Below are 27,924 nucleotides of genomic sequence, written 5' to 3'. Positions count from 1 at the left end.
GAGATTACAAACCTCGTTTTATTGCATCAAAACGCAAAGAAGCTCAAGGCACGGATCGATGAAAGGAAAGGGTAACTACACAAAACACGTTTGTTGAAATGTCACGTCAAAGGACGCAAAATCAATGAAACAACAATTTAGCCACTAAAGAAGCAATGCCAAAAATGTCACTAAATTTTAGTGAGATGGTTGGCACTGCTTCTTAGCTATCAGATCCGGAATTCGTGGTCGCGTGCCAGAGAGAACACAGCGCAGATCTCCTTCAACGTTCAGCTTGCTTCTGTATTTGGTCTTGACAGCGACCAGCGCGGAGAATGCAGCCTCGCAGAGATACGTGGATCCGAACATCGTCAGAATCCGAACAGCTTGAAGCGAGATCAGAGGATAAACAGGAAGATACTTGACCCAGAATGTCTCCAGGTCCAGAATTTCAAAGTCATCCTCAGCCGAGGAGTTGAACTTCAGCTCCAGAAACTCCTCCTGGACCTCGTCCGAAACATCAGCTACGTCGCATTGGAATGGGTTTCTGATGAATTTCCAGGTCTTTCGCTTTTCGTCCAAGTCAGGAAAGTAACGGATGAATTCCGCTTTGAGTTCAGTCAGATGATCGATGATTTGGTTCTTTAACTTTGAATCGAGAAGGCCGTCCGGAACGGCAGAGCCCAAGTTTGGGAAACAAGCTATCTTTTCGGTTAATTAATTTTTTTCAGTAGGGGGATTATAATTTCCGTTTGGGGTTATTTAGACGTTTATATTGCCGTCCCGCGCCCCCTCTGAAAAGTGCTCACGCCCCCCTTGGGGGGCGCGCCCCACAGGTTAAGAACCGCTGCTCTAGAATCATGTTGACTAGCGATACCAGCAAATCAGGCACACAGATTCCTCCTGACATGTTTCACTAAATGAACCATCAAATGGCTTACACTTATCAAACAACTGTCGGCGGACGATTTCAGCTGCCCGAGCAAGGTGGATTGCATCACTATCGCTGTCCTGTTTACACACCTTCGCTAAGGCATGCCCGATGTCCTCATCAAAGACTAACAAAACATCTCTGCCCTTTTTAGTCGCTCTCATATCAGGAAAACGGGAAAGAATTCTCTGCTTGAGCTTTGTAGAATGTATGCGGCTTTCATGCTTGATACCCAGTTGTTCCAGCCGTGAAGAATACAGATTTGAAAGGTCAGCTAGCTTAAATACTGGAGCAGTGGCGGGGTCCTCAAAGCGGCTCTCTTCAATGAATGTCACAAGTTCTGCAAATGCAGTGCTGTGGCGCATGTTATCGCGATAGTCTGCTGGTGCTTGCTCTGTTTGAATGGTGGATGCACGATAATATAGAGATGCTAGGCACTTCGCATGGTATTTTGATTCCAGTGCAATCATATCTCCACCGCTGAGACGTCTTAGCAAGTCATCGTCTTCTACAAGTGCAGCACACTCCCGAACACGTCTGTCAGTCTTGAATGTGGAAACATTATGAAGCTGGTCTTTTCCAGATGACTTCTTTTCCAGAAGCAGAGGTCTTCACAAATTGACAATGCAGAAGTCGACTGACGAGTGCGCTTAGAAACACCAGATGGACCCTCGCCTGCATCATCAGCCAATGCAGGTCTATCTTTAGAACGTTTCCTTGCACGTTCCAGTTCCGTATTGTTATACTTCAGTCTGCAGGACCTATGCCAACAGCCATTATGTGCAATAAAGGCTGCCTCAATACCGTCACCTTCATCTAACGCATCAATGTTTATTGTCCTTGGTAGTAGACCGATTTTATTAAACTCACGGAGGTTTGCAGTCATTGTTTTGTAACCAGCAAGCACTGTTTCACCCTTTTCCCCTTTTCGTTTTTTTGGATGCTGAACATCCATCCTCAGCTGTTGACTCCTGGCACAAAATGCACAGTTCCCATTGAATCTCCCGATGCCGTTCAGCAAGCGGCTGTGAAGGGTCTACGAGTTTCATCCGCTTTGACATCCTCAACGGCGGACACGGTGATGACTTCTAACGGTTACCTCAGAAGCAGACCATTGTCCTGAAATGAGAGAAAAAGAAAACAAAAATAGGTTCATCAAAGGGCATCTGAAATGAGCTTAACAATAAAAAATAAACTGACTGATGTCTGACTGACTGACTGATGTAAGAAACTGACTGATGAAATGAGCTTAACAATATAAATACAAATTGCATTTGGTCACGAAAGTGCAGCTTCAGAGATTTCTTGACCACTGAACCAAAACCTAGGCCTGAATATCTTACAATACTCTGATGCATTACATAATACGACGTGAATAAAAATGGTCCCTAGATGGTGGCCATCTTGTGATGCCACACATTAACCAATATTCTACGTTTTCATTTGATTATTGACCCAGAAAATTGGCATCAGCGTTAAAAAAATAATTACTTTCATAGACGCTTTAAATCACAGAAGAATGCCAACCTGGTAAGAGTATTTATTTGCTTTCCCAGTTTGCATGATACTATGCAAAATTAATATTTTCATATGGCCGCCACATACTGCTTAATATTTTATGTTACCATTGGATTCCTAGACCCTAAAAATGTAGGTGTAGGCACTGCAACCATTTAGATAGCTGTTCTAATTATGGAGATATTCATCAAAACAGGTCTGTTATGGCGGCCATCTTGGATTTCAAGATGGCTGCCATATACTATTGAATATTTTATGTTGCCATTGGATTCCTAGACCCTAAAAATGTAGGTATAGGCACTTCAACCATTTTGATATCTGTTCTAATTATGGAGATATTCATCAAAATAGGTCTTGTATGACGGCCATCTTGGATTTCAAGATGGCCACCATATGGGGTGAAATTGGGGATGCCCCCTGGACTAAAAATCTTTCTTTTCGGGTATTCTAGCCATGTGCCAAGTTTCATGCTTTTAAGGGAAAAGGCACAATCGATCCGAATTTTTTAGCTAAGCCGCCCAGCTATCAGTGATGCCATATCATATGTAGATTGATATATTAGGAGCCTCACGCTGAGGGTGTTGGGGAAATTTTTTTAACTTGATTTTTTTCTGGGGGTTGGAGAGGGTGCAATTTACGTAAAAATGCCATCAAATGTAACAAAGGCGAGACACATTCAACTGCACTAAAAACCGTTTAATACTAAATCTTACAGGTATAGGCCCCTATAGTATGAAACTATACATAAATAGCCCCTTAAGCATTCATAGCTTGAAAATATGCTGCCAACATGAATATTTCTCGATACACCAGGGACTCAATGTAACATGGTTCGATATAAGGCGGTATTCAGTTTAAGGCGGTTTATATATGGCCCGCAAAAGCAATTTTCACAATCTAAGGACACTAATCGGCGTTATATAGAGTTCTTACTCATTAAAAGGAAAAGTTTGAAACTGTTGTAAATTACAAAAACGATCCACCACCAAACCAAACTAATAACTACAGTTTGTGGAAGTCTACAAACTTGCGAGTTCATCATTTTTTTTTTTTTTTTTTTTTTTTTTTTTTGTATACAAGATCGAGGCTCGTGAAAGAGCGAACATTAATCACACAGAAAGACAAACAGACACATAAAACAAATAACATCGGGAGCGGTAGACAAGATGGGGAGAGAGGGGGAAGGACACAAACACAACATTTGAGAGCAGGGACCGAGAGACATGGAGACATCGAGAGATCTGTGGGAGGGAGAGGGCTTTGGGGGGGAGGCATGTGGAGGGGGGGAGGCATGTGAAGGGGGGGAGGCATGTGAAGGGGGGGGGGGGGGGGGGAGAGGTATAAACATATGGACACTGCCAGGATTTCCAGGAAATAAGTTGGAATTTCAAACAAGGTGGATCTGGGGTGAATTAGTGGGGGTAGAAAAGATCAAGGTTATGGATGGGGGAAGATAAGAGATGGTGGTGAACAGCTGTTTTAAAGACCTGGAGGGAGGAGAGGGATTGAAGGGAGTGTGGGAGTTTGTTCCACAGGCGGGAGAAAAGAGGAATGAAAGAGTGAAGGTGAGCAGAGAGCCGAGATTTCGGCAGTTTAACCATCAGAGGGTTGCTGGCAGATCTTGTGCGACCTGTAGGAATATTTGGGGGACAGAGCACAGAGAGAGCTGGGGGAGCAAGGCCGGAGAGGAGTCGGTAGAAGACAGAAAGACCACCTACCTGCCTGCGGTGAGTGAGTGAAAGGCCCTCAGAGATAGCTTCATCGCGGGAGATTCCAATGATTTTGAAAGCTTTGGATTCAACAGCGTGAAGCCGAGCCAGGTGTGAGGCAGGAGCACCAGCCCATAGGGGAGAACAGTATTCCATTGAGCTGCGGATGAAAGCCTTGTAAGTGGTGAGGAGCTCAAGTGTGCCGAGGAAGGACTTCGCACGACGGAGGATGCCCAGTCGGCGACTGGCTTTGGAGGCCAGCTTGGAAATGTGGTTTTCCCAAGAAAGATCATGGCAGATAGTGAGACCCAAAAGCTTGAGTGACAGAACTTCTTGGAGAGGATTGTTGAGAAAGTAGATGGGAGGGTTGTCCAGTCGATCTTTTCGGAGAGACATAGTAAGAGAGTGAGATTTGGCAGGATTGAAAGACATGTTCCACTTGTTTGACCAGTCTGTGATTTTGTCCAGGTCTTCAGAGAGTGAGGAGGCTGCAGACTGCCGATGAGGGAAGAGGAATGGAGCGGCAGAGAGTGGAGTCATCAGCAAAGAGATAGAGAGGATCTTCCAAGATCACGTCCGTTTGCTCTGCAGACACGTTGTTGCAAGAGACGCCCCGGCAATCACTGCATGCAGGGACACATGCAAGTCCATTTTTCTTGCAGCTACACAACATTGTACCACATGCGTTAGTCCATGGGCCAGGCCAGATATCGGTACCACCTGGGGTGACCAAACCTAAGTGGTACTAAAATGTTTATTGGGTCAATATAAGTACATTAAGATGTGATAGCCTTTCCACACTGGCAGCTTTGTCAGTTTTTTGTAAAAACTTCAAATTCACCCAATAGCGGCATTGCGTAATTCATTTAAATCTTGCGGTATGCAAAGATCACATCTAATTTCAGTCAATACAGAACTAAAACCATGTGAGAAATGCTACTATATTGTAATTATTAAACATCAGAGCAAAATAAATGCATTTCCTATTGGATAATTGTGTACTCACATTCAGCTTTTTTTCTAGGAAGAGTTAATTGCGGATAGATGTAAGCTTTTTTTTCAGCTCCTTTGATGGAACTGGTGAGATATCTGGCTATGTAAGTTATCTTTTGCAGTTCTAATTAAGGTTAATTAAGTTTGATTAGTTAAGATCAGTTAACTATGGTAATATCCTTTCCTTTTCTAGGATTAACTTACCAGTGAGGTCAAGATGTGGCAGATCTTAGATAAGATTTTGTTTTGCTTTCAATGGTACTGTCAGAACAAAGAATGCATTGGATTGCTGGAACACGGATTGCTGCTTGTACAGTGCAGGTGTCTACTGTAGTGTGCTGACGTCCTGAGGTGTACATGATGGATCCACCAAGTAGAGATGAAGGTGCCACCCTGCCAAGGAAGCGAGCACGCACTGACTATCATTCATTGCTCTAATGAAGACTCCGACTCCCTGGTGTCACCACAAGATCTGGACTCATGGAACACTTTGCTCAGGGCTGCAGAGATCAGACAGCATGCTCCACTTCTGGATATAGCCAAAGGCATTGAAGAAGGACAAATACCACAATTGCAGTATCATCGCAAATGCCGTAGCATTTTCACCATGAAGAAGTCTCTTGACTCTCTCCTTTCCAAAGACCCCAAAGATGAACCTGGAGATGTCAGTTCAAGAAGATCAGCTAGAGATGCGCCAGGTACATCAAGAGTGTATGATAAAATCTGCATTTTCTGCAACAAGTCGAGCAGATACCTAAAAGGACACAATACAAGGGAACCCCTCATCCAGTGTGTTGAGTTACGTGCAGATGCCAGGGTTCGCAACGCAGCAACCAAAAAACTGGATCCAAGAATCCTTGCCTTACTGAGCAGATACCTTGTTGCTGCAGAGGGACATTACCACAAGTCCTGCTACAAACTGTACACAAAAGACGAGTCTTCTGCCAGCTCTGGTGCAGGTGAGGAGAATGAACAAAGAGAGGATGCAGAGTATGAGGAAGCAGTGAGACAAGCCTACGAGGAACTCTTCTTGTATATCAGGAATGAATTCTTTCCCAATCCTGAAATACTGCCTATGACAGACCTCACAGGTAGGCTAGAGAGATCCATGAACGCACATGGCATCACCCAAATGAAACCCTCAACGAAGAAACATGTTCGTCGTAAGCTGGAAAGTGAGCTGGGAGGATCACTCCACTTTGTCTCTGATGAGAAAGGAAAGATTCTCCTCTATCCAGACAGCCTTTCCATGGATGATCTTGCCAAACAAGCCCACAACATGAAGAAGGATCTGCAAGAAGCAAGGACTGCCAGCTCTGGAGATGTCTTAACCAAAGCAGCAATGCAGCTGAGGAACCAGATCAAGAAGCAAGACGTCAGTCAAGCATGGCCACCCAATACAGAGCAGAGTGTCATTCCCAAATTGGTCAAGGAATTCCTGTATACCCTGCTGACTGGAGAGTGTGACTGTGCAAATCTCTCCAAGGGAGTCCAACGTCTTGCCACGTCTTTTGGCAGTGATTTGGTCTTTGGTGTCACCCGAAACTGTACTTCATTTAATAATGTTAAGAGCCAAAGAAAAAGTGTCATGGATGCATGTTGATTCTACTGAATCAAAGACCTTGCTTAAAACAGGAAACCTAGAGTCTGATTTGTCACAGGGTGTGACTTGACCAAAGCATAAATATTTTGTTCAACTTGCATAAATATTTTGTTAAGTTAAGTTCAAATTTTTTTGAAAACAACCCACTTCATCCACAAAATCTGCCTTTATGTACGAGAATGACTGCCTACATTCGTGATACTGGTAAGAAAGGATCCCTATGTGGTATTTTATGCTTGTCTGTGACTGAACTGATTCTTAACAGAAAGATTGTGGTGTGAGAATAAAGGATAGTGGTAAAGTGTGTGTTCGCGCCTTTCATCCATGGGGCATGTCCATAACAAGAAGTGATAAACTCTAAAAGCTGTGAGTCTGCAAGGGCTATCATATCAAAATGCAAACTAGAGACATATAGCAAGTTAAAAACACCAAAGAGAATTAGTCACCCTGGGTGGTACCGATACTGGAAATTTGGGATCCTGGCCCATGGACTACGTTCCTTGATGTTGATTTGCAGCCGCAACACACAACGTTTAGAATAAACTCTGGCGCAGCAACAATATCAGTCTTGATTGGAATAAGGATGTTGTTGTCGAATCGCCATCCCCACTCGGTCGGATCAAGGCATTCCAGGTTCAGTGTGGCCCATTGACATACTTGGAGTTGCACCCTGAGTGAATGGAAGTACACTGCACGCCCAGTCGGGGTCAGGGCTTCCGGCTTTAGCTTTTTCTTGCCCAGTACCATCAACTGCCAATCGGCATGACGTAAAGTTGTGAGCGTATCATCCTCTTTTCCATTGTAGATATTTAGCATAATGGTGTTGCCTGCAGTGCCAATCTGCTCGCGAGTGGTTTTTAAGTTCCCAAAGCAAGAAACAGCTTCCTGAACAATATCTGACTTCAGAGTTTGCATGATCTTCAGCTTCCCTTTTCCGTAGGTGGCAGATGTTGTGTCACAGCCTCCCCAGGCATGAGCTAACAGGATAAGGTCTGAAGGAATCTGCAATGTGGCCGCGAGGGTTTGAATCTTCCACCACATCGGTACTGATTTGTTTCTTGATGCTTTACAGGCCTTTTCTCTAGCACGCGTTTTCATCAATGTTGTATAGAATACATTTCCCATAGTTGCCTTCACGTGTTTTATCAACATAATGCATACATCGGTGTCATCACTCGCCACAACTACAGATTTTCCAGTTTTGGCAAGACTAATCGCAGTTTTGACAATGAGAACATCAGCATCACCCTCACCTTGAGAGTTTGATATACGGCGCTCAGTCAGTCTCTGACGTAGTAGCTTGATAAATTGACATTTATTGGAGCGATTAAGCAGGAACTCTCCCCTTTTTGCTGACACGACTTTTTTTCAGTGATGACCCAGGCCTGGCAGCAGTCACAATTTCCTGGCCAATACTTGCTTGTTGCAATGGATTCTTGATCAAGCCTTCCATAAAGATTCGGAGATACATTGGTAACCACTCTTTGTTCTTATCAACGTTGCCGATGTCTTCGTTAGTTGGATATGTTTGCAGGTCATATTGTTTCGCTTGCAGCTCGCAGAGAATGATCTTTGCAGCGGTAATTACAATGCGTTTTGAATCGTCTTCAGAGTTAGAATTTCGTTTCTGGTACCATTCATCACCGATAATCGAGCTTGCTGTGTCCTTAAAACAAACATCAGCTTTACCATCCAGCTCGGCAAAAACGATTGAGTCACCATATCTTTTCACAAGCTGTGTCTTCAAGTAACTCTGTCTACTGTAAATGGCATCTTCCAAGTCAGAAAATAATTTCATTTGATGATATAGTTCAGTAACGCTGTATAGTTCTCCCTCTGCCTCGAGCCAGTCACATAGTCTGTTAATACTTTCCATCTGCGCGTGGTCTGTTGGCCGGCCTTTCCGTTTTGGCTGTTGTTCACTAGAGCTCTGCTCTGTCTCAATGTTGAACGTATCACGACAGGCATAATGGTACCGCACTTCAGCTGCAGGTAAATCAGAGCAACTGAGAAGCCGACTTCGTAGTCTCCGCAAAAGAATCATTTCTGCACTTTAATCTTTCTAATAACTCTCCTCTATATTCTATCGTTTGACACACTGCAAAAATAATGCTTCTGTCGGGATGTCGTGAATCGTGAACACAGGACTCTTCACAGAACAAGCAGTGGTCTTTCCAGTTAAATACAGTTGGGGTACTAGAGCGACGCCTAACCTTACTGCTAGTGGGTACGTCTCCAACATCGCATGTGCTTCCGGATCGCTTCTTCTTCCGTATTTAATTACTAATAGTCTTCTGGCAACTAGCGTGGATTTGCACAACAATGCTGCTGCTGTCTTCGTTCGCCTGTTGATCCCGCGAGTTTTGAAGGTGTTTTTGTAGATCAGTACAGTTAAACAGTTCGCTAAAGGTTATAATTGTCTGTAATCCTATGGTTGGCACTCTAAGTTTATCGTTTGCTTGTTCAGGAAGGCGGCAAATAATGCAGGTATCATTGTCGAAGTGGGGAGGTCGGGATTCCATCTCTATTGCTGTGAGGTGGATATAGGTCAGTTCACTGAAGTGATGCAACCAGTTTGGGATCTGTAGGAGCCGCACCTGTTGAAAAGAGAAATTGCTTCATTGTAGTGTAGAATATAAACATAGAATCAGACATATTAATATTAGTCCTGGCTCATACGACATACGGCCAGTTCGAAAACTCCGAACATTAATGCAACCACGGGGGCCAGTCATATGAAACAAGCGTTACGCCTAGGTCCCCCATCGGTGAAATGATGCGAGTTGACAAAGTGGAAGACGCAAGGCAGCCATCTTGGATTTTGACGTGGCGACCCAATTTTCAATAGCGTTTTTCCTTATGTGGAGATATACCCACACACCAGATTAGAAGTTGGTACTTCGCTTATTTTTCAAGATATTTCACTCACAAGGTTTCAGACATATATATGGTGGTGGCCATCTTGGATTTTGACGTAGCGACGCAATTTTCAATAGCCTTCTTCCTTATGCCGAGATACACCCACACACCAAATTAGAAGTTGGTACTTCGCCTATTTTTCAAGATATTCATCTCACAAGGTTCACATACAGGGTGGTGGCCATCTTGGATTTTGACGTGGCGACCCAATAGATACACCCACACACCAGATTAGACGTTGGTACTTTGCTTATTGTTCGAGATATTTCGCTCACAAGTTTCAGACATATATATGGTGGCGGCCATCTTGGATTTTGACGTGGCGACCCAATTTTCAATAGCGTTCGTCCTTATGCAGAGATATACCCACACACCAGATTAGAAGTTGGTACTTCGCTTATTTTTCAAGATATTCATCTCACAAGGTTCAGACATACATGGCGGTGGCCATCTTGGATTTTGACGTGGCGACCCAAAAGATACACCCACACACCAGATTAGACGTTGGTACTTCGCTTATTTTTCAAGATATGCAGGTTACAAGGTTCAGACATACATGGCATCAGACATACATGGCGGCGGCCATCTTGGATTTTGACGTGGCTACCCAATTTTAAACAGCGTTCTTGCTTGTGCCTAGATACACCCACACACCAGATTAGAAGTTGGTACTTCGCTTATTTTTCAAGATATTTCGCTCACAAGGTTCAGACATATACTGTATATGTCTTTGTATGACATATATATATGTCTATTTTTGTATGACATATTTTCATTGTATTGTTGCGGATATGGGATTTGGCCTCCATATCCGCTTGTAAATATTCCCCTATTTCCCCAATACTCCCCAACTATCCCCAATCCCCCATTCCCTAGTCCCATTGTCTGTAAACAACACTCTGTAGAACCGACCTTCCCCTTTTTCCCCCATTAAATGTCGTGCCCAGGTTCACCGCATCTCACGTAGACAACTATAGGACATCTTGCTAGTTATTCTTAGTCTATGTCAGTTAAGGACTCGTTTCCATTAATTCTGACTCTTCGTTGCACCAGAATGTGATTGTATGGCACCAGTAGTGAGTTTAGGACCTCCCCATACCTCCTCCCATCTTCCTCATGAAACTACAACAACAACAACAACTACAACAACAGCGCGCGGGGAGTGGGCGTCCTCACTCCGGCTTGGTTAGCCGCCATTGCCCATGTGCTCCGACGGGGTTACCACGAAGGGGCTGACTGTCAGCTCCTCGTCAAGGGCGGAGCCCGGTAACCCCCCCGCACCCAATAAGAAGCGGCAGGCCGATTCCATCTGGGGCGGAGCTAACGAGCCGAGGGCGTGTCACTCCCCGCTGGATATACGCAGCGACTTACCGAAGGTGACGTCAGAGATGCGCCCCCAGCCTGGAAAGAGAAGTCGCCACCTCCGAGCGCTGAGAGACCTCCCTGCATCTTTTGGACCGCACTATCCTGTCCCTGAGCCAAGGTGCACCTTGTGCTGACCATCGACTACCTGCCCTTCCTTGCCATCAATCCCTGTGCGAGTCAGTTTTGTCCTGTTTATCTGTGGTCTGTCGGGTCTACTATAAGACCGTGATTAAGTGCCCACCTTCCTATGCTGTCCCTCTTGTCCTTGTAATCTAAACGTTCCGCATATCCCATATTATAACCTCCTCCGGAGGTCTTGAGAACTGTACCCCTGGTGTCGTGTCATCTAACCCAGCCGTTGTGTCCTTTCCTTAATTGATTTAGCATAGCGCGATTTGGCCAACGTTCGAGTGGAATCGGGTAAACTGTGCAGACGCGGTCATACCAAACCGCTCGGTAAACTAACATCCAAAACCGCGTCTGTAACATTTGGTGTCGAGGAGTTGGATTCGGACCTGGGACTAAATTTGTTAGGCCCAAATTTTGGAACACCAATTGTACTATTAGAGTAACATTTGGTGTTGGGAAGTGGGATTCGATCCGGAGCGCGTTTAACGCGCTCAAAATTATAACGGCGAAATTTGATTGTGTTTTACACAAAAAAATAAAAACCCGAATTTTGAAAGTCGCGCTATGGCAGACCAAGACGGCTGGGTTCCGGTAGAAGAGAGTGAGGCAGGGTCGATCCAGGACCAAATTGAGGGACAAGAGGAGAGCGAAGCAGTGAGGGTAGCAGATTCGCAAAATAGCGTCGTCATGCACGAGGTTGCGGGCGCGCAAAATGGCGCCTCGCACATAGCTACGGCGGCCGCACCCACTGCACAAGTGGGAGGGATGGCCCAAATGCAGGCCCTCATGGAGCAATTTATGGCGCAAATGGAGGCGTCCCTCAAACTGCAGAGTGAGCAATTAGGGGTAATGGGGAACCGGATGGATGCTCAGGGTGAGCGATTGGAGGGCCAAATGGGGGTAATGGGGAACCGGATGGATGCTCAGGGTGAGCGATTGGAGGGTCAAATGGGGGTAATGGGAAACCAAGTGGGGGTCATGGGGGGCGAAATGGGGTCCAATAGCGAGAAATTGAGGGAGGACATGGGGGCCCAGATCGGGGGGTTAGGGGGTAGAATAGAGGGATTAGACAATAGATTAGGGGAAATACAGGAGGGGTTAATGGGGGTAGAAAACAGAATGGCCGCTCAAGAGAATCAAATGGAAGGGATGCAAAAGGGGTTAGAGGGGTTAGAAAACAGGATGGAAGGCAAATTGAGGGACATGAGGGACCAAGCGGAAAGGGAAGTTAAACAAATGGGGCAGCAGATAGAGGGGGTCAGAATGGGGGTAGAAACCAAACTGGATGCTCACAGGGAGGAAATGGAGCAGATGAGGGTGGCATCTGGGCAGGAGATGCAAGTGATGGGAGAGGAGATCAGAAGAGGTGTGAGTGAGGAGATCGGAGGAGTGCGCGAGGAGGTGAGGCACTGTAAGGAGCACATGCAGAAGGAGGTGAGAAAGGGGACTGTAAAGTTACAAGGGGGCATAGAGGACCTGACGCAGGAAGTAGAACAACTGACAGAGGGACAAAAAGAACTGACGGACCAGGTAAAGAAGAATACAGCGGTAATAGGAGGGTTAAAAGCGACACAAAATGACCTAAAAAATGACTTGGTAGCGACGAAGAGGGAATGTCAGATGGTACGTGAGGGACTGACAACGAGGTTGGACGAGGTGATAGAGGTAATGGAGACGAAGGACCGGCAGGTGAGGACGCACATGGAAACGGTCAAGGTAGCCTTGGAGGACGAGCTTGAGGAGACGTACCGGGAAATAAAAGAGGTGAAGCAGAAATTAGAAGAAGTGGAAGAAGGGGTGAGCGAAATTAAGAAGCGATGGAGAGGGGATAAGAAAGAGATAAAAGAGGAGATAAAAGAATTGGTCCAAAGTCTGTGTTTGGATCGTGATGATGTGCTCATTAACCGGATGAGGGATTCGCAGGTGATGGAGGAGAAGCAAAGAGAAAGAGGACCCGGTGTAAGTGGTGACCAATATGGTCGTGCGTATGATGCGCCAGGGGATTTAAGAAGCTTGGGGGTCGAGATGGACCCGGGTGTTCGTGAGAGGCCGTTGGTGAAGTGTGCGACAGGTCTGGTGTGCGAAAAAGGAGGTGTGCGAGAAAGTCAGACTCTGGGGTGTGTGAGGAAAAAGTGCGTGCCAAGGAGTGAGGGTGCTGGCGAGAGTGAGTCGGTCGTAGCGCGTGTGCGAGGGAGCACATGGAAGCGCGGTGTGGTAAGTGTTACAGAGGGTGTGACGGGAGAGTGAGCGCAGGAGTGTGCGCGAGAAAGGTGTGTGACGGACAGGTGCATGGGGAAAGAGTGCGCTGTCAAAGGCAAGGAAGAATGCACGCCTGTGGTGAGTGTTACAGAGGGTGTAACGGGAGAGTGTGCGCGAGAAAGGTGTGTAACGGGAGAGGGTGCGCGAGAAAGGTGTGTAACGGACAGGTGCATGAGGAGAGAGTGCGCTGTCGGGAGTAAGGGTGAGTGCGTTGTCAAGAGTGGTGGTGAGAGTAGTGAGAGTGACAAGGAGCGTGAGTTGGTTGTGACAGGTGAGCGAGGATGTACACCTGGAATGGAAGGATGCACACCGGGAATGGTAGAGCGTGAGTGGGAATGCACGCTGGAATTGGTAGTGAGGCACGTGGTTGGGTGTGCGAATGAGAGCACACCTGTGATTGTCACAGAGGAGGTGACAGAGGAGGGGGCGCGAAGAGGTGTGTTGGTGAGGTGTGCGACCAACGAATGTGTGCCAAAGTGTTCGGTGGTCAGGTGTGTGACCAAGGCTGTGAGTGGAATGAGTGTACCTGGGTGTGTAAGGAAAGGTACGAGGAGCATGGGAACGGCTGGATGTGTGAGCAAGGAACGGGCTGCGGGGTGTAAGCATGCAGGTGAAGCATCGACGTTAAACGGGTTAGAGGTTAGAGCGACTTTTAGCCGAATCGGGCCCTCGGTGCGTGCTGGGCCTCGCTTTGAACGGCCGCGTCCGTGCTCCACTAGGCAGAGCGGGCGGCTGGATAGGAAGGGTCGTCATGGCGACCACTTTTTGTTGAGGCATTCCGGCAGGTCGAGATCGAGCCATGGGATGGCTTCGTGCCGAGAAGGTGCGTGGGATCTCGGCCCGGGTAAACCTCCTTCCCTGCACCGAATGCGGGACGTGTCCAGCCGCTGGCACCAAACAACCCGCATTCATGGCTTGGCTTTACGAAGCCGGGCTTTGGATAGGAATTGGCGCACCGAGAGGCATTAGTGAGTAGACTGTGTGATGAGGTTAGTGTTTTGGCCCCAAACTTAGAGAAAAACAAAATTTGATGATTGGCAAAGGAGTGGCAGTAATGATTGGCAGATGATGGGTAATGATTGGCAAATTTTTGATTTGTTGAAATTTGATGTGCAAAATTGGTAGTGAGCGATGGGCCCAGTGGGTAAGGGTGGCATCCCTGCCACCTTTCCCATGGTGGGGCAAATGCACACTAGTTTATGGGGTGTATGGCAGTGAAAACTAGCCCGGGTGGGTTAGGTTATATTGATAGGGATCTAGCGAAGATGACATTAGGTGACGTTAAGTTTAGTTAGTGACTGATACCTGTAGTGGGGACGCAGGTAGATTAGTGTGGATGATAATGACGTGGGAGCGCAATAGTTTAAAGGGACGACTGGGAAGCGCAAGTTTCAGAGGGGAGTAGTTAGATGAGATGATGCTGTGTGAGAACTGAACAGGTGTGTGGAGCAGTGTGGAGCAGTGAGTGTTGTGGATCAGCGCGAATGCGCTTGGGGAGAGAAGGGTGCAGGTGGCACCAGGTGTGAGAGCACAGGTGTGCAAGTACAGGTGTGTGGAGAGAGTTGGAGTAAGTGGTACGGAGTGGTGTGCATGGTGCGAAGGTGTGAATGGGGGAAGAGTGGACCCCTTTCACGAGTACCCGGGGCGGGTAGTGTAAGTGTTAGGTAGAGGGTATAGGTAAATTGTGGTTGGATATTGGCATTTGTGGTGTGGTTGCAGAATGGTATTGTGGATGGGTGCATTAGTGTTGTGGAAATGGCTGGGCGTGTAGCCTGTTAGTGTGTGTAGTTGGTTGGGCACTCCACCACTGTGAGGATGTCGGCCAGGTGAGGCCGCAGGTGGGCTCTGGGAGGCGTTAGTGTCAGTGGGGCCCGAGGATCCGGAGGACGGACCCGGGTAGCCCAGTGCCAGAGAGGGCACCGAGTGGGGAGAGCGCCAGAGGGCCTTCCCCAGGTAGTTAGGTTAGGGTAAGGAGCAGGTAAGCTCGGAGGCAACTGCAGTGGTGGAGGTGTGCAGGTGGGTAGACCCGCTGGGAGAGGTACACGCCACAGCCCAGAAATTGTGCGAGGGCACCGGGAGATGAATCGGGGGAGTGAGACCCCAAATTGAAAAGCACCACAGTTTGGTCAATGGGAATTGGTTTTTAGAACCCATAGTGTAAGTTGGCCAATGGATTGGCAGGGAAAGACCCCGGGTAATGTAAAGTTGTTAAAGTCATTTAGGAAATAGTTAGGATTGATGAACCTGTCGCACCATACGCAGCCACTTACCTGTGGTGATGATGATGACTCCACACCTGTGTTTTCTTTTGTTCTGTGTTGCAGGAAATGAGAATTGCTGTGAAGATTTGTGAGACGCATCACGACGTGGAGGAGACATTGGGGTGACTCCATCTCTCCCTCCCTAGGAGGGACTGATGAGGAATTGGTGATGGCAAATTATGATGTTGAGTTGGAGATGGCAAATTTTGATGAAAGTTGAAAATGGCAAATTTGATTGGATAGGAGGGAGAGAAGACGAATTTGGTTTATGGGAGGAACGGGGAAGACAGTAGGGACGGTTGTTGATTTGTAAAGTAGATGTTTATGGGTAGTGTTGTGTTTTGTGGATACAGTAAGGGGTAAGGGAGGGGCAATGTAGGTTACCTGGTGGGGGGGGGGGGGGGGGGGCGTACAGTAGGAACGTACCTGTCTCACCTGGTTCCCATGTGCCCCTAGTGTGCATTACCTAATGTTGCGTGCACTTTTGCGCCCTTACCACCTTACTCACTTGTCTTCTTCTTTTGTCTCCCACCTCCGAGGATCTGGCTTTGGGGCAGAGAGAGAGGAGAGAGAGGTGCTGGCTCCGCAGTTGTGGGCCTGCACTTTCGCTGCTTGCTGCCGGGATCGATACACCATATGGACCACAATGTTTGTGGCCACCCACAATGGACCGCAGTTCTTTTGCGGCCAAGCACCACCCGTGGAGGGACCTCTGGGTCAACGTGGCACCTATGCCCTACAGGTGAACCACTTTTAGTTGGCCCCCCTGACGGCCACAATACAGAAATGGACGCGGTTGGCGCCTTTCTTTATTTTTGAAAGAAGCAAGAAGGCCAAGTGCACCACATGAAGGCAAGACCAGCGGCAGAACATCGGCCGGCTGCGACACCACCGGTGATTGTTGAACACTTTATTGGTGCACCGGATGGTGCTGACTGTGTTATGGGGTGGTGCTTTTGGTGCTTGGATGGGGTGCTCTGCACATTATTAAAGGCCGTAAGGCCACAGAGCACTCGTGGGTTGGTGTATCGATGCTGGCATGCGTGCTCTCTCTATGCATAACATCTACATGTGTTCCTCCAAAAACAGGTCCTGGATCGTAGTGTAAATATCAGCGTAGTCTTGTGTAAATAATGCTCCCTACCGGCTGTATGTTTAGTTTGAGGATTCTTTCCGCGATTCGGTTATCCTGTGGGTGTGTTTCTGTGAGGAGAAGGGTGCAACGTCGCAGGGGGACATATTTACTCATTTGTGAACATCTGTAAAACTGTCGCACTCAGGGTAGAGTTAATAGTAGAGGGAACTACATCTGAGTGCCACACTAAAGTAGGTAAAAATTTATCGGGTCGGGACGCCCCGAGGTAGAGAAGGGTGCAATGTTGCGGATATGGGATTTGGCCTCCATATCCGCTTGTAAATATTCCCCTATTTCCCCAATACTCCCCAACTATCCCCAATCCCCCATTCCCTAGTCCCATTGTCTGTAAACAACACTCTGTAGAACCGACCTTCCCCTTTTTCCCCCATTAAATGTCGTGCCCAGGTTCACCGCATCTCACGTAGACAACTATAGGACATCTTGCTAGTTATTCTTAGTCTATGTCAGTTAAGGACTCGTTTCCATTAATTCTGACTCTTCGTTGCACCAGAATGTGATTGTATGGCACCAGTAGTGAGTTTAGGACCTCCCCATACCTCCTCCCATCTTCCTCATGAAACTACAACAACAACAACAACTACAACAACAGCGCGCGGGGAGTGGGCGTCCTCACTCCGGCTTGGTTAGCCGCCATTGCCCATGTGCTCCGACGGGGTTACCACGAAGGGGCTGACTGTCAGCTCCTCGTCAAGGGCGGAGCCCGGTAACCCCCCCGCACCCAATAAGAAGCGGCGGGCCGATTCCATCTGGGGCGGAGCTAACGAGCCGAGGGCGTGTCACTCCCCGCTGGATATACGCAGCGACTTACCGGAGGTGACGTCAGAGATGCGCCCCCAGCCTGGAAAGAGAAGTCGCCACCTCCGAGCGCTGAGAGACCTCCCTGCATCTTTTGGACCGCGCTATCCTGTCCCTGAGCCAAGGTGCACCTTGTGCTGACCATCGACTACCTGCCCTTCCTTGCCATCAATCCCTGTGTGAGTCAGTTTTGTCGTGTTTATCTGTGGTCTGTCGGGGCTACTATAAGACCGTGATTAAGTGCCCACCTTCCTATGCTGTCCCTCTTGTCCTTGTAATCTAAACGTTCCGCATATCCCATATTATAACCTCCTCCGGAGGTCTTGAGAACTGTACCCCTGGTGTCGTGTCATCTAACCCAGCCGTTGTGTCCTTTCCTTAATTGATTTAGCATAGCGCGATTTGGCCAACGTTCGAGTGGAATCGGGTAAACTGTGCAGACGCGGTCATACCAAACCGCTCGGTAAACTAACATCCAAAACCGCGTCTAACAGTATGGTTTATCTTGGCACAATGCTTTTAATGTTTTCTTTGTATGGTTTATCTTGGCACAATGCTTTTAATGTTTTCATTGTATGGTTTATCTTGGCAAAATGCTTTTAATGTTTTCATTTTATGGTTTATCTTGGTACAATGCTTTTAATGTTTTCATTTTATGGCCATCTTGGATTTTGACGTGGCGACCCAATTTTCAATAGCGTTCTTCCTTTTGCCGAGATACACCCACACACCAAATTAGAAGTTGGTACTTCACTTATTTTTCAAGATATTCATCTCACAAGGTTCAGACATACATGGCGGCAGCGATCTTGGATTTTGACGTGGCGACCCAATTTTCAATAGCGTTCTTCCTTATGCCTAGATACACCCACACACCAGATTAGAAGTTGGTACTTCGCTTATTTTTCAAGATATGCAGGTTACAAGGTTCAGACATACATGGCGGCGGCCATCTTGGATTCTGACGTGGGTTGCACCCACACACCAAATTCGAATGCGGTCCTTCGCTTACGCACGCACGGACACACGGACGGAGGGGAAAGCCATAGTCCCCTTTTCGCTCCGCTGAGCGACGGGGGACAATTATTGGGGGTGCTCAAGCACCTTACGATAGTATCATCGAATTATTGGGGGTGCTCAAGCACCTTACGATAGTATCATCGAATTATTTATTGGGGGTGCTCAAGCACCTTACGATAGTATCATCGAATTATTTATTGGGGGTGCTCAAGCACCTTATGATAGTATCATCGAATTATTGGGGGTGCTCAAGCACCTTACGATAGTATCATCGAATTATTGGGGGTGCTCAAGCACCTTACGATAGTATCATCGAATTATTGGGGGTGCTCAAGCACCTTACGATAGTATCATCAAATTATTGGGGGTGCTCAACGAGCTGGTGAATGGATTGATACATTGTTTTGTGTATACCTCAAAATTATTTGGGGTGCTCGAGCACTCCATGCACTCTTGCAATCTACGGCCCTATTATATTCAAACAGTGTAAACATTGCACAAGTTACCTTGGGTTCAAAGGAGATGGCAATCTTGTCTGAAGTCCGTAACGTGTAGATGATGCGTCCTGCAACCACAGAAATGACCTCTTGCAATGAGTGTGTCCAGAAGCTTGGTATCTCGGATAGGCAGATAACAATCAGATATTGCTCGCATGCAAGTTGGCTGTGTATTTGATGTATTCTGAAATGAAAAGTATAACATGTAGATTGTAGACTAATAAAACAGTACACAAAGAAATTTAAAAAGAAAAACACAAAACTTTAAAGACATTAATCCGACATTACAGGATTTTGGACCCCTTTTGTCCTAATTTTTTTTTTTTTTTTTTTTTTTTTGTATACAAGGTCGAGGCTCGTGAAAGAGCGAACATTAATCACACAGAAAGACAAACCGACACATAAAACATATAACATAGGGAGCGGTAGACAAGATGGGGAGAGAGGGGGAAGGACACAAACACAACATTTGAGAGCAGGGACCGAGAGACATGGAGACATCGAGAGATCTGAGAGAGGGCGAGGGCTTTGGGGGGGGGGGGGGGCGTGGGAAGGGGGCGGTGGGAGAGGTATAAAACATATGGACACTGCCAGGACTTCCAGGAAAGAAGTTGGAATTTCAAACAAGGTGGATCTGGGGTGAATTAGCGGGGGTAGAAAAGATCAAGGTTTTGGATGGGGGAAGATAAGAGATGGTGGTGAACAGCTGTTTTAAAGACCTGGAGGGAGGAGTGGGATTGAAGGGAGTGAGGGAGTTTGTTCCAGAGGCGGGAGAAAAGAGGAATGAAAGACTGAAGGTGAGCAGAGAGCCGAGATTTCGGCAGTTTAACCATCAGAGGGTTGCTGGCAGATCTTGTGCGACCTGTAGGAATATTTGGGGGACAGAGCACAGAGAGAGCTGGGGGTGCAAGGCCGGAGAGGAGTCGGTAGAAGACAGAAAGACCACCTACCTGCCTGCGGTGAGTGAGTGAAAGGCCCTCAGAGATAGCTTCATCGCGGGAGATTCCAATAATTCTGAAAGCTTTGGTTTCAACAGCGTGAAGCCGAGCTAGGTGTGAGGCAGGAGCACCGGCCCATAGGGGAGAACAGTATTCCATTGAGCTGCGGATGAAAGCCTTGTATGTGGTGAGGAGCTCAGGTGTGCCGAGGAAGGACTTCGCACGACGGAGGATGCCCAGTCGGCGACTGGCTTTGGAGGCCAGCTTGGAAATGTGGTTTTCCCAAGAAAGATCATGGCAGATAGTGAGACCCAAAATCTTGAGCGACAGAACTTCTTGGAGAGGATTGTTGAGAAAGTAGATGGGAGGGTTGTCCAGTCGATCTTTTCGGAGAGACATAGTAAGAGTGTGAGATTTGTCAGGATTGAAAGACATGTTCCACTTGTTTGACCAGTCTGTGATTTTGTCCAGGTCTTCAGAGAGTGAGGAGGCAGCAGACTGCCGATCTGAGGGAAGAGGAATGGAGCGGCAGAGAGTGGAGTCATCAGCAAAGAGATAGAGAGGATTTTCGAGAGAGTCAGAGAGATCATTGATGAAGACCAGAAAAAGCACGGGGCCCAGAACACTGCCTTGGGGAACTCCAGCCTGAACAGGAAGAGGAGATGAGAGAAACCCATTCAGGGCCACACGTTGACGACGACTAGAGAGGAAGTCCGCCAGCCATGCGTGGAGATTTCCATGGATACCAAAGGAGGAGAGTTTGGTGAGCAGATCTTCTCTTCTTCTCTTCTAGACTTGGTTATGACAAACTTCCCTGCTAATGTCTGCTGCTCTTCTTCTGCTCCAATCGGTTCTTCTGATCATGTGCTTGTCAAAGTGGACATCTCTCTGGCCATTCTCAGAGAGCCTCCTCAGCGTCGACGAGTCTGGCATTTCACTCAGGCCGACTGGGACGGTCTTCAAGCAGCCATCAATCGTCTGGATTGGTCTCCCATCTCCACTGCCTCTGACATCAATTCTTCCTGGGAATTCTTCCAAAGCAAACTGATCTCTCTCATGCACAGATTTATCCCATCTCGCCTTCAATTGTCTTACCCTTCCTCCCGTCCATGGTACACTGAATCTTGTGGTGAGGCAGTTGCCCTGAAACAACTTGCCTTTGCCTCTTGGAAGGCTAATCCAACTGAAGGAAATCTCAGTTCCTTCCACCAAGCTCGGAACAAGTGTGTGTCTACCCTCAGGAGTGCCAGGAAGCACTATCTCTCCTCACTCAAGAATGAACTCTCAAACCTGTCTCCTTCCTCCAAATCCTGGTGGCGTCTGGTCAAATCCGTTTCTGGTGTTTGTTCCCCCTCCATCCCCTCCCTTACCTCAAATGGCCACACAGTTGACATCGCACGTGACAAAGCCGAATGCCTCAACTCTGTGTTCGCCTCGAAATCCTTAGTCCCAAACCCATCTCTCTCTGTTCCCACCTTTCCCAGTCGAACCCAACTGCTCCTGGACTCTGTGTCCTTCTCTCCTGACAAGGTGGAGGAGTTTTTGTCAAACCTCGACTCTGATTCTGCAACTGGACCAGACGGCATCAGCCCACGGGTCCTAAAATCCTGCTCTGCCGCTCTATCTCACCCTCTCTCTGTTCTTTTCACCCTATCTTTTGCTCAAGGTCATCTGCCAGCATCCTGGAAATCAGCTAACATTACCGCTTTACACAAAAAAGGTGCAAAAACAGATCCTTGCAACTACAGACCAATCAGCCTGCTCCCAATTATCAGCAAAATCATGGAATCCATCATTGCTTCGGATATGAAATCTTTCCTCTTCTCCAATGGCTTGATCTCTGATCATCAATTTGGTTTCAGACCAGGTCACTCTACTCTGGACATGCTGCTTCTGCTGTCTCAACAATGGATGGAGGTCCTCAATGCCAAACAGGAAATCAGAGCTGTCTCCCTTGACATATCAAGGGCCTTTGATACGGTCTGGCACCCAGCTCTGCTCACCAAACTCTCCTCCTATGGTATCCATGGAAATCTCCATGCATGGCTTGCGGACTTCCTCTCTGGTCGTAGTCAACGTGTGGCCCTGAATGGATTTCTCTCATCTCCCCTTCCTGTTCAGGCTGGAGTTCCCCAAGGAAGTGTGCTGGGCCCTGTGCTTTTTCTGGTCTTTATCAATGATCTCTCTGACTCTCTGGAAAATCCTCTCTATCTCTTTGCTGATGACTCCACTCTCTGCCGCTCCATTCCTCTTCCCTCAGATCGGCAGTCTGCAGCCTCCTCACTCTCTGAAGACCTGGACAAAATCACAGACTGGTCAAACAAGTGGAACATGTCTTTCAATCCTGCCAAATCTCACTCTCTTACTATGTCTCTCCGAAAAGATCGACTGGACAACCCTCCCATCTACTTTCTCAACAATCCTCTCCAAGAAGTTCTGTCACTCAAGCTTTTGGGTCTCACTATCTGCCATGATCTTTCTTGGGAAAACCACATTTCCAAGCTGGCCTCCAAAGCCAGTCGCCGACTGGGCATCCTCCGTCGTGCAAAGTCCTTCCTCGGCACACCTGAGCTCCTCACCACATACAAGGCTTTCATCCGCAGCTCAATGGAATACTGTTCTCCCCTATGGGCTGGTGCTCCTGCCTCACACCTGGCTCGGCTTCACGCTGTTGAATCCAAAGCTTTCAAAATCATTGGAATCTCCCGCGATGAAGCTATCTCTGAGGGCCTTTCACTCACTCACCGCAGGCAGGTAGGTGGTCTTTCTGTCTTCTACCGACTCCTCTCCGGCCTTGCTCCCCCAGCTCTCTCTGTGCTCTGTCCCCCAAATATTCCTACAGGTCGCACAAGATCTGCCTGCAACCCTCTGATGGTTAAACTGCCGAAATCTCGGCTCTCTGCTCACCTTCACTCTTTCATTCCTCTTTTCTCCCGCCTGTGGAACAAACTCCCACACTCCCTTCAATCCCTCTCCTCCCTCCAGGTCTTTAAAACAGCTGTTCACCACCATCTCTTATCTTCCCCCATCCATAACCTTGATCTTTTCTACCCCCATTAATTCACCCCAGATCCACCTTGTTTGAAATTCCAACTTATTTCCTGGAAATCCTGGCAGTGTCCATATGTTTATACCTCTCCCACCCCCCCCCTTCACATGCCTCCCCCCCTTCACATGCCTCCCCACCTTCACATGCCTCCCCCCCAAAGCCCTCTCCCTCCCACAGATCTCTCGATGTCTCCATGTTTCTCGGTCCCTGCTCTCAAATGTTGTGTTTGTGTCCTTCCCCCTCTCTCCCCATCTTGTCTACCGCTCCCGATGTTATTTGTTTTATGTGTCTGTTTGTCTTTCTGTGTGATTAATGTTCGCTCTTTCATGAGCCTCGATCTTGTATACAAAAAAAAAGAAAAAAAAAAAAAAAAAAAAAAAAGAGCGGGGTGCCAGATCGTGTTGAAGGCACGTGATATGTCGACGGAGACAGCTCTAATTTCCTGTTTGGCATTGAGGACCTCCATCCATTGTTGAGACAGCAGAAGCAGCATGTCCAGAGTAGAGTGACCTGGTCTGAAACCAAATTGATGATCAGAGATCAAGCCATTGGAGAAGAGGAAAGATTTCATATCCGAAGCAATGATGGATTCCATGACTTTGCTGATAATTGGGAGAAGGCTGATTGGTCTGTAGTTGCTAGGATCTGTTTTTGCACCTTTTTTGTGCAAAGCGGTGATGTTGGCTGATTTCCAAGCAGATGGCAGTTGACCTTGAGCAAAAGAGAGGGTGAAGAGAACAGAGAGAGGGTGAGATAGAGCAGCAGAGCAGGATTTTAGGACCCGTGGGCTGATGCCGTCGGGTCCAGTTGCAGAATCAGAGTCGAGGGTTGACAGAAACTTTTCCACCTTGTCAGGAGGAAAGGACACGGAGTCCAGGAGCAGCAGGGTACGACTGGGTATGGTGGGTACAGAGAGGGATGGGTTTGGGACACAAGATTTAGAGGCAAACACAGAGTTGAGGCATTCAGCTTTTTCACGTGCGGAGTCAGCTGTGTAGCCGTTTGAGGTAAGGGAGGGGATGGAGAGGGAACAAACACCAGAAACGGATTTGACCAGACGCCACCAGGATTTGGAAGAGGGAGACAGATAAGAGAGTTCGGTCTTGAGAACGGAGAGATATTGTTTCCTGGCTCTCCTGAGGGTGGACACACACTTGTTTCGGGCTTTGTGAAAGGAAATGAGATTTCCTTCCGTTGGATTTGCTTTCCAGGAGACGAAGGCAAGTTGTTTCTGGGCAACAGCCTCACCACAAGATTCCGTGTACCATGGATGGGAGGAAGGGTAAGACAACTGAAGACGAGATGGGATAAATCTGTGCATGAGAGAGAGCAATTTACTTTGGAAGAATTCCCAGGATGAGTTGATGTCAGAGGTGGTAGAAATGGGAGACCAGTCCAGATGATTGATGGCTGCTTGAAGACCGTGCCAGTTGGCCTGAGTGAAATGCCAGACTCGTCGACGCTGAGCAGGCTCCCTGAGGATGGTCAGAGAGATGTCCACTTTAACAAGGACATGATCAGATGATCCGATCGGAGCAGAAGAAGAGCAGCAGACATTTTCAGGGAAGTTAGTCATAACCAAGTCCAGAAGAGAAGATGTTCCGTTGACTGAGATCCGGGTCGGGAAATTGACAGATTGTGTCAGTCCCAATGAGTCACAGAAGTCCTTTGCTGAGGTGCCATGGCTGGTGAGAGAGGAACCCACACCCAGCCAGCTGGCATGATGACAGTTGAAGTCGCCACATATGAGGAAGAGAGAGTTGGGATGAGTTGATAGAAGTTGGTCCATGTTGTCAGACAGCGACATGTAAATGGAGTCATCACTGTTTGGTGGACGGTACAACACACATATGAACAAGAGGTGGGAGCGAAGGGGAAGCCGTAGCCAGAGGTATTCCTGGGGGTGAGGTGGAGAGAGTGCAGTGCAGGGCGAGTGAGGAAGAGAGATTTTGATAAAGATAGCAACCCCGCCTCCAGGACGAGGCTCAGGTCTATCATACCGGAGGAGCGAGTAGCCCGGGAGAGATACTATGGAATCAGAGACATCATAAAGGAGGAAAGTTTCTGTTAAGCAGATCACGTCTTGTTTGACAGAAGCAACCTGTATGGAGAGATCAGTTAAGTTTGAACGAAGGCCCCGGATGTTTGAGGTCCATACCGTTAATGAAGAGGAAGGGGGAGCATCAGATACAGAACAGGGGGGAGGAGGGGTAGGGTAAGATGTGGAAGAGGTGGAAGAGGTAGGGAGAGCTGTTGAAGGTGTGTCAGAGATTTCAGAATAGCTCGGAGAAAGGGAAGGATGGGGCGGACAAAAGGTTTGATGGTGATTGGGTGAGCCACAATGAGGTGTTATTTGAGGAGGGGGAAGAGCGAGGCAGAAGGTTGGGGGAGATGGAGGTGAGAGTTTGAAGGGGGAAGAAGCGGGGAGGACGCTTTGAGGAGGGGGAGTGAGAGGGGGGAAATTGAGAAGCAATGAGGGTGGGGAGATTTGAAGGGGAGGGGTGAGGGGGAAGTTTGGGAGGGAAGGGGCAAGGGGAGGGATTTGAAAGGGATGGGATATGGGGGAGATTTGGAGGGGAGAGGTGAGGCAGGAGTCTAGGAGGGGAGGGGCGAGGGGGCGTCTTGGCGGGGAGGGGTGAGGGGGTCGTTTAGGAGGGAGGGGGCTAGGGGGGAGATTTGAAAGGGATGGGTGATGGGGAAGATTTGGAGGGGAGGGGTGATGGGGAAGATTTGGAGGGGAGGGGTTATGGGGAAGATTTGGAGGGGAGGGGTGAGATTGGATTTTTGAAAGTGTACGATTTATGGGAAACGAACATTTATTGGAAAATGAGTTGCTTGTGACCTTCGAGTTAAAAATACGTTTAAGGACGCTGGATGGAGGATGGAGTGCAGGAGAGTTTAGGGAATGTAGAAAAAAGGCACTATAGGAGATGGATATTTTTTTGGGGATGAATTGATTTGGTGAGCAAGTCGAAAGCAGCCTTTTAAAGAAGAAGAAGAAAAAGGTGTTATAAAATATGACGGAATACATAACTTGAGGGGAAAGTGTAAACATTGAAGGTTAATGAGTGAAAACTATCTGGGGAAATGGGGGAGAAACACGTGGTCGAAGAACGAACGAACGAATAAGAATGAATAAACGAATGATAACAGAGAAGGAAAATGTTTTTTTTTTTTTTTTTTTTTTTTGAGTTGAGATTTACACAAGGAAGTAGGCTATGGGTGAAAAGACTGGGAATACAGAGAACGAAAGTTATTGGATCACAAAAGACGGACCGCTGAGAGAAAAACAAAGCCTCAAGGTTGTACAGTGCACACTGTACAAGGCCTCAAGACACGACACGGCAAACAGACGATCAATTTATGAAAGATAAACACCGAGAAACAACCAAAGTTGCACACAAGAACTTCACACACCGAAAGATAAATACAGTTTCGACAAAATTCGACAAAATACAATTGTGAACAGACTTAACTTCGAAAAACGTGGAGACCGTGTGGAGCTTCGAAAATCCCTGCCGCCGTCTCCAAGATCTCGCGAGATCTCAAGACGTTCTTCACTTATATCATTGAATGCCTGATCTTCACCAAGATCAGGTGAAGATCTTGGCAAGGGGCATTTCCAGCCACACGGGGCATTTGATAGAGTCCAATCTTCACCAAGATCAGGTGTCATTTGGACATTTTTGCCCGCATTTTTGCCCCATGGAGAACAACCACGGCACATGTAGTGCCTCTAAGAGACTGCTTCCTTATTATGACCCCCTTATAGGCTACTCGGTACTATAAAATGAAGTATAGCTTCAAAATTACCTAATTTGTGTATTTTCGATTTTGCCCGCATTTTACCGCGATACCCTCCTCTACTTAAATCAACATAAAATAATTTCCCCAACAGACTCAGCGTGAGGTTCCGAGTATGTTAAACTACTTAAAATTCTGCGTCGAATGGTACCAAATACAGCTATGGTATATTTTTTGGAAGGTTTGGCCTATTTTTGAGCTATCTCGCCCAGACTATAATGTAACCATACGATTCTAGAGAAGTGTACTGCGTTGTCCGATGGACAAATAATGCAAGCGATGAATATTTTAATTCGCGGTGAATGGAAACAAAATGGAGTACACGGACCACGTGGCCAGAAGGGATTCCTCACCTGGACCCCACCTTGACCAAATTCCCGCTTAAACGAACCATTCACAATGACGGTGCGAGAGTTACTCAGCCAGCCAAGTGGAACATTTGAACATCAGGTTTCAGTAAACAAAGCGAAACCTCCACAGGATCATCACTGTAACTCTGCTCGCACAACAGCAAAGGCCTCAACAAGCACAAGGCTCGGAAAAGGTTTAACATTACACATATAATCATTCATATAATATATCCGCACAACACGGTCACCCCACAATAAATCACCCATATTATCATTAAATGGCGGACAAACTAACAGAGCGGACAGTTACCTGGAGAACGCCACACGCGAGAAAGAAAGAAAATCCCTCGAAGGAGCCGCCGCTCTTCATGCTTCGATCACGTGATGCCTCGTCGACTTCCTTCCGTTTGAAAGTGAATCGTGTGCCGCCACTGGTCAAGTCAACCCGGACCAAACAATGCAAGTACAATTCAAGTAAATTCTGTTAATTAAAGAATTCCCAAGGAAAAGTAAAGTTTTATGAAGTGCAAAAATCGTACACCTCGCATGGAGCGCCACCAGCTACACCGCAGTAATTATACAGTACAGCACAAACTTCGACGTTGAACCCAAGCCGCCTACACTCTGTGCCAATTTTAACCTATCA

The 27,924-nt window shown here is 47.4% G+C and overlaps 1 long non-coding RNA gene and 1 other non-coding gene across 2 annotated transcripts; both read right to left on the bottom strand.

Annotated features, from left to right (window-relative positions):
- LOC144894261 (uncharacterized) lies at positions 1–27,870 on the bottom strand. The gene is made up of 3 exons (XR_013624946.1): positions 27,589–27,870; positions 19,147–19,321; positions 1–2,029 (listed from the first exon to the last, which is right to left on the bottom strand). It is a non-coding gene; the product is annotated as an uncharacterized LOC144894261 (long non-coding RNA).
- Positions 27,343–27,422, bottom strand: LOC144888343 (small nucleolar RNA SNORD53/SNORD92). Its single transcript, XR_013620937.1, has one exon. It is a non-coding gene; the product is annotated as a small nucleolar RNA SNORD53/SNORD92 (small nucleolar RNA).
- Positions 27,871–27,924: the final 54 nt, after the last annotated feature.

Source organism: Myxine glutinosa, chromosome 11, assembly GCF_964187855.1.
Source record: "Myxine glutinosa chromosome 11, kmMyxGlut1.1, whole genome shotgun sequence".
NCBI classification, from domain to species: domain Eukaryota; kingdom Metazoa; phylum Chordata; class Myxini; order Myxiniformes; family Myxinidae; genus Myxine; species Myxine glutinosa.
The sequence above is the reverse complement of the archived record's forward strand: the minus strand, read 5'-3'. Positions and strand labels throughout refer to the sequence as shown.